Here is an 11,880-nt window from a genome sequence, read left to right on the forward strand (position 1 = left end):
CTGCTGGATATCTGCACTGAGCTGAGTCAGGAATGACAGGATGCCACGTAGTTTGATGGAAATGAGAATGATCAGCCTCCAGAGGGCTGCATTCAAAGACGCCTGCAGCAGGACGGTCTATTCTGCATCAATTTTGAACACATTTGATTGCAGAAACTCCTCCCAGATCTCGACCAGTGCATCGTTGAACTCTGGACGGTTTGAGGTGTGACCTGGTGGCGTCAGATGGGGTCAGGGGTCATTGATGTGCCTCTACTGCACCTGTTGGTAATTTCATTAACACCAAAGCAGCTGAATGTGATTACACCTGCTTTGCTGCTGAACTGAGCAGATCAAAGTGCCAGAGGTGTAACTGACTGAATGCTCATCCTTCTACACGCCGTCCTTTCGGTGCATCCACATTAAACCTTTCTCTCCAGGAGGCTACATAAGAATGTCTGCCTGCTTCCTCATTCACACCACACCTCTGTTTTGGCATGCTGGGCCTATTTGTGTGTCCACATGTTGCTCACATACAGCAAACTGTGTGAATGTCATGCCGGACCTCCTGCCCCACTGTTGAGCCCTGGTGCCACGTCGATATTTTCCTGCACAGCTCAGGCTGCGCTTCACGGCGAGGAAACGACTTCTCCCTGTTCGGCCCAGATAAGGCCCCACGCTGAGCCGCTGTGTAGGGGGGCAGCAGCTGATGTATTCTGGGCCAGGCTTTGATCTCCTGCATGCCCATGTTCTGACTACAAAACAGGCCCCAGACAAGGCGGCCACATACTCCCAGCTGGGTGACTGCAGTGTGGGAAAATGGACTGAGGCAGCTAAAATACAGCCAAACAAGCTACACACATCCTAAAATTCAGATTTGAAAGCAAAGCAGCAGAAAAGGAAAGAACGCTTAATGGGATAAGTTCACACAGGCAGGACACATGAACATCACCTGCAGGAAGGAGTGAAACGAATAAGAGACAAAATGAGACGTGACAGCCGTGTGAAGACAGGGACTGAAGCTGAACTGCTTGTGTAGCCCGTTTGTGTGCGTCACGCCTGTCGATGCGTTCAGTTCTGGCTTCTGAGTAAGAGGCAGGAGACAGCACTGGGTCTCTGGGTTCTTCACTGTCCATCGCTGTAATATATAGAAATACAGAAAACCATGAGCTCTCCTCGGGCCAAGCTGGAAGGAGCTGTGTGTTGTAAAGTTATGATGTATGAACCCTGCTGCTGGGCCCAAACTACTCTGTGCTTATTAAGCCTGTTGTGTTTGTAACATGTTTTAATGTTTTGCATCTTGTTCTATTTAATCTCAACAAGCCCCTAAAACAGTCCGTGATCACTGTCAGCCTCCATCGGTTTTTATTACCACTGTTCATTTTAAAGCTCAGTGTTTAAACCCTTCCGATGTAGCTACAGCCCAGCCCATGCAGCAGTATATTTATGACTAACCTCGTATTGTGGATGGATTATCTCAGTTGTTCTCCTGACTGAAGTTTGGTCCGTTTACAGCATCCTGCCATGCGACTGCATTTGTCTCTAACCATCGGGAACCCTCACGTTAACTTTTATCGAGGGGGGAAAAGTTAGCGTTCATCCTCCAGCTTCACTGTTACACCTGGTAAAGCAGCAACACTGATCATTGTGGCTGATCAATGGACCCGACTGCATTAACTGTTGTGAAAAAAATCAACTCAAGCTCTCAAGTCAACAAAAAGCAAAATATATATATAATATAAAACAACATATCATTAAAAATATTTTAAAAAGAAAACAAAAAAGTCACCCAATGAACAAAATAATGCAAAAAATGAAACAATCAGACAAACAAATACATTTTAACAGCCAAGATCCAACGTTTTGTTTCTTTGAAATATAATAAAAATTCACAATTTAACCCATAAATCAAATCCAATGCAATTATATTAGCAGACGACATTTAGCAGGTAATATTGGGACTTATCTTAAAGCATAAAAGCAAATCATGAGAAACCACATTTGCAGAACATAATATCTCCATACCTGTAATACATAGAAATACAGAAAACTATGAGCTGTGTGTGTTGTGCATCTGCTCCTCTGATAAAACAACACAATATGTGCCATTAACAAACTACAGCAGAGATTTCTTTCACCTAGCCTGGTGCTAGCAACCAGCTGTAGCTGAAATGAGTTACAAACTTCAGTTAGCGAACTCAGCCCTTTACAAGACTCAGGCTGCGTCCACACGTACACGGGTATTTTTGAAAACGGAGATTTTCCGTTTTCGTTTTGAAAAATAATCCCGTCCACACATAAAGGCAGAAATGAAGGAAACACTGCTAGGAACATGCCAAACCAGCAGGTGGCGCTAGATTCCTAACCGTGCAGAAATGTTGGCCAATCAGAAGTCTAGAAGCCTCGGTGGGAAAAAGTAAACAAAGCTGGGGCATAGAAGCAGAACCGAGTCGTCTGTGTGGAGGGACAGTAACTGTGTATATGTAAGCATTTAAACACTGCAGAGAGTAGAATTAACAGTAACAGTATTGTAGAAATTCATTTCACCGAAACAATAACGTGGCGCACAGTGTGACGTCAAAAAAAAGCGCACACCTTTGACGCTGCGTTTTCTGCGTTTTTCTCGTCCACACGTAAACGCAAAAATAGAGTTTTCAAAAATATCCACCCTGGCAGGCGTTTTTAAAAATCTCCGTTTTCAGTTACTGAAAACGCCGTTTACGTGTGGACGAAAGGTGCAAACGCATAGAAAAATCTGCGTTTTCAAAAATACCCGGGTACGTGTGGACGTAGCCTAAGACACAAAGTATTTAATAAAATTCATAAGGGTTTAACACATTTGCTGCACTTGGCTGATGCTGGTTTCTGTGATGGTCCTCTGGTGTCGCCCGGCTGCAGGTTGGATTTTATTCTGAGGGAAACGTATCCGTACGATCGGGCGTAACCATCTCCTCCAGGCGTTTGTCCTTCACCGTTTGCTTTTCCTTATAATTTCCACACAGTGGACTTAAAATAGAACAGAAAAATGTGTGCTCATTAAAGCAAATTAAGAATCATCCAGTTCACCAAACCGGCTACTTAAACCTGTTAATTACACCGTGCTCAGCCACATTACACTAAAAGGCTTCCTGCCCTGATCGTTTCATTTAGCTTCATCTCCCTCAGATACACTTTCATGGTCGAGAAAGTGTTGCATCTTTCATTTCGCACGTCTTTTATTGCGTCGCCCGCAGTGTTGCTGGCTTGTTTGTACAGAACAACAGGCTCAAATAGGAACTTGCTAAAGCTCCACAGAGCAGAGAGAGCACATTTAAAGCCTTGAGATAAAGGTCAGCTCGGGCTGTTTGCTCGTACTCCAGCAGATTCTTCACAATTATTCTGCAAAGAGAACAAAGCGCTGCGTCCCTGGACTGAGGCAGAAGCTGCTGTTCCGGTGAAGGCGAGGTTACTTTGGAGGTTACGCAGGTTTTGTTGTAACAGGCAGAACAAGAGGTTAGAGCCTCCAAAACTCATTTATTCTTATTTATCCGAACAAGTCGAATCCGAACATCTTCCACAAACTAGCCTAGAAAATAACGCCCCTCATCCAGCACTCATCAAGGACAGCAGCGCTGCGACACGGAGGACACAGCTGGAGGAAAAGATTTAAGGAGCGAGCAGCAGCAAAGCTGAATCCAGGACAGCTAGTACAGTTGGTGCTGTGTACCTCCCCGAGTTATTATAGTTATTATAGTGAACTCCAACTACACCAAGAATCAAAACAAAATCACTTTAGAAAAAGATCAACTTAATAACAGTCAGCCTGAAGCTTATTAAACCTGCATTTCCTCCAATGTCCAGCAGGGGGCAAAGCCTCTGTAAAACAACGTCTGATTTACAGAAGAAGAATAAGCCTCTGATGATCTCTGAGCTCAGTAAACTCTTTCCTGATGAGTTTATGGCTCAGATGCTGCTTTAAGTTCACGTTAGGCAGAGATGAACAGGAAGTAGAGTAGGGTTTGGGGCGGGGCTACGCTGTGGGCGATCCACTAACAGTCTGCTAGTTTCTGAAGATGGAAGCAGGCGAGGCAGTAATAAAAACAGAGAGTGTGAGCACAGGCTTCAACTTGTTTGGATCTCCAGAAACAAAAAGTCTGTTCAGATCAATGAGAGGCGACTGAAGAAGAATGAAAATGCTCTGATAGAAGGCTTGTGTCAGGAGCAGCTGGAGACCGTATGGGTGCTGGAGGTCATGAGCTGTGGATATATCAGCTCAGGCAGAGCGCAGAGAAGCACACCTGAACCAGGAATCAGCGTCTAACAGCTGCTCTGGAGGATGTGTGGAAGAACACAACACATTACTCTCTGTGCCAAGCAGTTTATGAAAGGTAAACTACGGCATACAGAAAGGTAACTTTGAAAAGTCAAAGCCAATGAACAGATGTTACGTCGATACATATTCAGTGCAGACTGACGTTTTAAGAGTAATGAAGCAGGAAGGCTGCGGTGGTTCTTGGAAAGCTACACACGGAATAACAAGTCAGGCCTTTACCAAACATGTTTACAACGAACGAGCGATTCAGGTGAGCATCCTGTGCGGCTCTTTCCTCAGGTAAAGCACACAGGTTTGTGAGCAGGTGTGAATTTCTCCAGAGAGGCAGGTGAGGATGTTTGAGGGCAGTCAGACTGGCAGGAGGACGAATGGGTCCTGAATGAAAGGAACTAACTCGACACTGAGCAAACAGCTATCTGACTGATGTTAGTGGGACACAGTCGCCAGTCACAACCTGGGAGGAGCCCATTTAGGCAAAAGTCTAAACACACACAACCGAGCCATGACCTCCAAACTTCATGTAACAACAAAAGGTGTAGCTGGTTAGCTAGCTGTTCTCACGTGTCATAAATTTAGAGTCACATAGGGTTTTGGCTTTGCAACTTCTGATTGGTGGAAGTGACGTGAACGCGGTATCATTACCGTGATTCTATTGGCTCAAATTATTAAGAGGTGTTAATCATGCAAATTGCCCAATAGCAGCCGAAGTTACAACCCCTCAGAGTTTAAAGCGCCAGAGTCCATTTAAACTGTCCACGTGCAGGGCAGAAAGGACCACAGGCTGTGAATGTGTGGTTAATTCTTCAAAAATATTCCAAAAACAAGCATTTTTAGACATCTTAATGAAATTAAATCAACGCCTGAATTGCAGCAATTTTTCACTGTTTCGCTTTAGAAGCATAAATCGTTGCACAGATGATGTTGATTACTGATTTTCTGAATAAATGCACCAAAGCATATTTTTAAAGGAGGAAAAAATCTACTTACTTTTTGTGTTCCAGGCTCAGCAACTGTGACACAGTAACACCTGCTGCAATATTTACACCTCTTCATTTTGATACCAAGATTGTTTACACAGTGTTTGTAATTGCAGAGAAATACTCACTGTGGGCTCAGAAAGCCCTTTGGGTAGGAACAGGGTAGATATGGTACAAACCACTGCAGGATATAATAGGATATAATAGGATATTATGGTCGACAGTGTTGAACGCTGCACTGAGGTCTAGCAGGACAAGCACAGAGATGAGTCCACTGTCAGAGGCCATAAGAAGATCATTTGTAACCTTCACTAAAGCTGTTTCTGTGCTGTGCTGAGCTCTGAAACCTGACTGAAACTCTTCAAATAAACCTCTGCAGATGATCTGTTAGCTGTTTCATATCCACTCTACAAAATTACTTTTCCATAACAAAGCAGCCTAAATGGGTTTTGTATCATTAGTTTAAAACAAATCTAATATTATTGCTAAATGTGGATCTACTTTAATACGGAGGCGCTTCACACATGTACAGGTCTGAGCTGTGTGTGATGATGGATGAAGTTCCTTTGTTTTGATGGAAATGTTGAGCCTGATTCATAAACATTTATTCCAAAAGGAAAGAAAAGACTGAAGAGCAGCAGGAACATTTCTTCAGCGACTCCACACAGAGTGGGAGACGGATGTGTGGCCTGCAGGCAATGTTGGGTGTAATGCATTTCAAAGCCACCAGGTTACAAAGTTACTGTAATCACATTACATTTTTTAATAACGTAACATTTTACTGTGCTAAATTCAGTAATTACATTAAAGTTCATGTTACTGGTGTTACAAAGGTTGGTCAGCCGGGCGCATATAAAGAAAAACACAAACCGCCTCCATTTCTACTGTAGAATCACCATGACGACCACTCTACTTGGTTTTCAAAGTAGAAAATGTAAAAAATGATTATAAGTGTGTCCTCATTAGGACAGGGGTTTGTGTTGTGTGTGTGACTGTAGCTATAGGTTTATATTGTTAACCGGTGTTTATGTGGAAATGTATTAAGAGAGTCATGTAAAATGGGCTGTATTTGTAAAGCGCTTTACTTGGTCCTAAGGAGCCCAAAGCACTTTACACAATGATCCACACACAGGTGATGGCAGCTACAGTGTAGCCACAGCCGCCCTGGGGCGCACTGACAGAGGCTGCCGGACACTGGCGCCACCACCAGTAGGCAACAGGTGAAGTGTCTCGCCCAAGGACACAACAACCAAGACTGTCCAAGCCGGGGCTCGAACCAGCAACCTTCTGATTACAAGTCGACCTCCCAACTCTTGAGCCACGATCGCCCCGCTGAGTAACGAGTAGAGCAACAAATTACTTTCTCCAGCGAGTAAGCAAACAGCTCTTCTGTTCCAGCTTAGACGGAAAAACCTCGATAATGCTTAAAAACTACACAGCAGCACAAAATCACCTAAAGCAGTGTCCTGGTCTGTGTCCCTGTCAGAGGAAGTTCACAGAAGTATAAATAAAGTACGATAAAAGGCTTCAGCCTGAATCTGATGCACAGTCACACGCATCTTTTTTTCCTTTTGTGTTTTGTAAATATTATTAAATGTTATTCACTTGTAAATTTGAAGCCCCATGAAGCGACTGTTGTTGTGATTTGTGGCTATATGAATAAAACTGAACTGAATTGATGTGATTTTTAACCTCCTGTAATAAGCAATAGGCAGGTTAATAAAGCCGTGCTCTGTGATGCATCATGGACAAATAAACCCGACTCCTCCCTGATCGTACGATCCCGCAGCACCGGACAGTTCATTGGTTTCATTCAGTCCTTCCACCTGTGAGCTGCACCGCAGCTCCTGTAACACTGACTGAGCCACAGCACAGAGCCCCACAGGGACCCCAGGCCGAGTGTGGACGGAGGGACGTGTGCTCGCGTTGACCAATAAACCATCAATCAGCAGCTGATCTGACAAGAGGCCCCAAAGACCAGTGACTCAGAGCAGTGACCGCCGGGACCCCCGCGTGGTCCATCAGTGTCACCGTCCTTCTGCCGGCCAAGCGAGACATCCGTCTCAATCATCCTCCACCAGCTCACTGGGAAAGTTCCCATGAGCCACAGAGAGGTGAGGTCGGGCTGGGGGTGGATTTAGCAGAGAGAGAGGAAAAAGAGTAGTGAGGAGAAAAGAAATAAGAAAAAGCTCTGACCTCCAGGGCTGAAGACTGCAGTTCCTCTAACGGCCTCTAGAGGCTCTGGATCAGATTCACCTCTGCACCAAAACACCAAAACAAAGACAGCCAGCATGAAATGAACGGTCAGAAATACTCAAGTATTTTATGCAGTGATGAAGTATTTGTACTCTGTTATCTCCATCTTTACACTAAATGCAGTTTAAAGTGAGTTTCTGAATCCCGGCTGCAGATGTTCTGACTGTACTGCATGTTATTAAAGACAATTTGTTAGGTATACCTGTCCAGCTGCACATTGGCATAAATATATAATCAGCATCATGACAGCATGTCAGAGCATTCAGTCATGCAGACATGATGAAGACCAGCTGCCAACACTCAAACTGAGTGTCACAATGAAGATGACGGTGACTGTGGTTGTTGTTTCAGAAACGGCCGATCTGCTGGGATTTTCCCACCAACCATCTCTGAGTTACAGAAAAGTCTAAAAACCAGGAAAATACCAGCAAGCAGCAGCTCTCAGGGAGGAAACACCTTGTCGAGGTCAGATGTCAGGAGAGTAGATAAACTGCTTCGAGCTCATAGGAAGGTCAACAGGAACTCCAGTAATCACTTGTTACAACAAAGGTCTGCCGAAGAGCATCTCAGAGCCTTGAAGCAGATGGGCCACAGCAGCAGAAGAGCGCAGCGGTCAGCTGTCGAGGCTGCACTTCACACAGACTCAGCAAAACTGGACAACAGGAACTGGAAACAGCGCCTGGTCTGATGAGTCTTGATTTCTGCTGGAGCACAGTTTGGTAGGAGCTCGTGGATCCTCGTATCTGCATCGTTATATTAGTGACTGGCTGGAGGCTAAAAAACATGAACCTGATCTGTGGAAACCATAGACGACATCATGGTGCCCTCATCCCTCTTTTTTAAAAACAGCCTTTTGGAAAAAGTATAGAGATTTCATGTAAACGCCATCATGACGAACTCAGGCGTCAAATGGGACGAACCATTTTTCTTGGGTTAATATTTGAGCTCAAACTTGCATCCATGCTTTTTGCAGAACGCTAACATGAGAAGATAAGACTGATCTTATCTAAAGTCATGTGGCCCGACCGTAGCGCTGACTGAACCCATTAGCGTGCAGATAACTCGCGAGGTTGAGACACAGCAGCTGACAGATTCGCCGCCGCTCAGCGGTCTGTCGCAGACAAACAGCACGCAGACATTAATACTGAAACACAGTCGTCTTTTCTTCACGCAGCAGCGGGGACGGTCACAGCATTATTCAGCATTTGATCCTGTGATTCATTTTTCATGATTTCATGTCTTTGAACAAACTCGAGCTGAGGTCGAAGCTCCTCCAGCTCCGCAGCATAAAACACAGTCACTCAGATGTCTGACAAAGCTGCAGACACTGTAACAGCTGTCTGGCGAGTAAGGAGTGGTTAGCAGGTCCAGCGGGCATGTGGTGTGGAGGTTAGCCGGATAACCCGAAGCCAGTCAGTTAAATCCAATAACAGACCTTCTGTTATTCGCCGTCAGCAACATTACACTTTATAAGCCAGGTCTCCTCGGCTGTACTCGTCCGAGCCTACATGCACGGGGATTGGTATCGCCAGCGCCAGCTCGTCACAACAGTAAGGTGTTTTCTTGGAGAATGGAACATGAGCAGCATGGAATGGCTGCCGCTAACAACACACACCCACTAGGAGACCCCCATAGCTACAACATTGCAGCCGAGCACACAGCAAGTACGAACCATGGCTATGCTATCGCTCCTAGCTTAGACCCCCAAAATGGTGAATCGGGCCAAAATCCTTTCCACGCCCACCCCCGTGACATCACGCTCCGAAGCCCTATAGTTGGGCAACCCCCCCTAGTGGTGCTATAACCCAAAAGGGTTGTTACATCACACAGAGTAAAGACACAGTTAAGACTTTAGTTGTAAATACATGCAAAATGAAAATAAAAAGGAAAGCCTCTGAAATGTGCATAAAAACAACAAAAACATCAAATCAGTGACAGGATACAAGAAGAACCATCAGGACTGTGTTGGACTAAAATAAAGACTACACTCCACAGCAGAGTAAGCGTTTCCTGGTTTGATCCCGGAGCGTCTGTTTTATTTTTCAAACAAGCATCAACCTGCAAGAAGAAGCCCGGCTTACGATCAAAAGGCTGCAGTTCCTCTGGGGTCCAGCAGGGGCAGCAGTGAGTCAGTCCCAGTAAACTCGCATGTTAAAACTGTACAGCAGAAATAAGCACGTTTACAGGCTGATTGTTTGCATTGTTAGGGGCGTGGCCTCTTTGACTGCAGTCCCTGACCTGGACCTGAGGACCGGGTTTTAATGTTTAATGCAGAACGTTTGCTGGATTCAGCACGATCACACCTTTCCAGTAAATAAATCTACCTGCTGTAAGTAATTGTCTCAGTCTTCTGTCCAATTGGAGCAGAGGAGTCGCCCCCTGCTGGTCATTAGAACAAATGCAGGTTCAGTGAGTGCTGCTTGTGTCCACTCTGACCTTTAACATAGTTTACTGCTGAATAACAAAGAGCGTGACTGTGCGGCGCTGAACCTGAGCCCCGCTGACCCTGGAGGAAGATGCTGATGGAGAAGCTTGTCCATAATGCATTCTGCAGGTGAGCGCTGCTGTGATGCAGGTTAATTATTTATTTATCTGGTGTTGCTGAAAGTTTCATCTGTAAAGCTGGCCCTGTTGTGCAGCTCCTAGAGGACCAGTTTCACAGGAACATCCTCTGTGAGCAGAGCTGCAGGGAACCTGATACACAACATGAAAAAGGAAGGCCGGCTTGCAGTGCAGTACACTTTAGCCGAGCCCTTTATGTACCCAGTTTGTGCTGACTCTGGGTTTGAGCAGGAGGCAGAGCGGGGAGAAACCTCGATGAAATATTTAGTGAATGTCTCAGAGAAAAAGGGAGCGAGTGCAGCGTGCAACAAAACGATTTATTTACAGTACGTGCCGACATTTAGAGAGGAAACACTGCAGGTGGAGACGTGTGAGGAGGAAACGATTAAACATTTACTGATACACCTTTGTGACAGTGTTTGCAGTGGCAGACGTTTACTAATCAGGACATTTTCACCATATTTTTCTTCATCCTTTTCCAGCGTGCCTTTGAGCAGCAGCAGCAAAAACAAACATCTGTGCTGCAGATAACCACACACAGCTGTAGTTGGAGCGCTGAGCACAGAGAGAGACTACAGGCTGTCTGAACATTTGTAAATCACAGTATTTACTCACTCATGTCTTCTTCTTTTAATTTCACCCTGAAGCTCTGAGATGAGCTTTAGGGTGCAGTGCTCAGGCTGCACGCTCCTGCAGTGAGCGTGCAGCCTGAGCGCGGATAACAATGACCTCATTTCATGAAGTATTCATTCAGCCCCCCATCCTCTGCACTTTAACTGTCCCGCACACTTTAAATCACTCATTAGCCTCAAGCAGGGAGGCCCTGCCCACATTATTCCACAACTGTGACATCATCCATCCATCATCCAGCCATCCATCATCCATCCATCCATCATCCAGCCATCATCCATCCATCATCCATCCATCCATCCATCATCCATCCATCATCTATCCATCCATCATCCATCCATCATCTATCCATCCATCATCCATCCATCATCCATCATCCATCCATCATCCATCATCCCATCCATCATCATACCATCCATCATCATCCATCCATCATCCATCCATCATCCATCCATCATCCATCATCCATCCATCCATCCATTCCATCCATATCCCATCCATCATCCATCCATCCATCCATTCCATCCATCATCCATCATCATCCATCCATCATCCATCCATCCATCTCCATCCATCCATCCATCATCCATCATCCATCATCCATCTCATCCATCTCCATCATCCATCCATCATCCATCCATCCATCCATCATCCATCCATCCATCCATCATCCATCATCCATCACCATCCATCATCCATCATCATCCACATCCATCATCCATCCATCATCCATCCATACCATCCATCCATCATCATCCATCCATCATCCATCCATCCATCATCCATCCATCCATCATCCATCCATCCATCATCCATCCATCATCCATCCATCCATCATCCATCCATCCATCCATCCATCCATCATCCATCCATCCATCATCCATCCATCCATCCATCCATATCCATCCATCCATCATCCATCATCATCCATCCATCCATATCCACCATCCATCATCCATCCATCCATTATCCATCCATATCATCCATCCATCCATCCATCAATCATCCATCCATCATCCATCCATCCATCCATCCATCATCCATCAGAAGTCACACTGCAGGTTGCCTGTTGTTTCTAGAGTATTTGAAAGTAGACTGGGAGGCTGAGCCTTCAACTTTCAGGCCCCTTATCATTACTGATTATTAATCTCTGGCTCTCTGTTT

Source organism: Haplochromis burtoni, unplaced genomic scaffold (assembly GCF_018398535.1).
Source record: "Haplochromis burtoni strain Fernald_Lab_line unplaced genomic scaffold, NCSU_Asbu1 Contig_310, whole genome shotgun sequence".
Lineage (NCBI taxonomy): Eukaryota > Metazoa > Chordata > Actinopteri > Cichliformes > Cichlidae > Haplochromis > Haplochromis burtoni.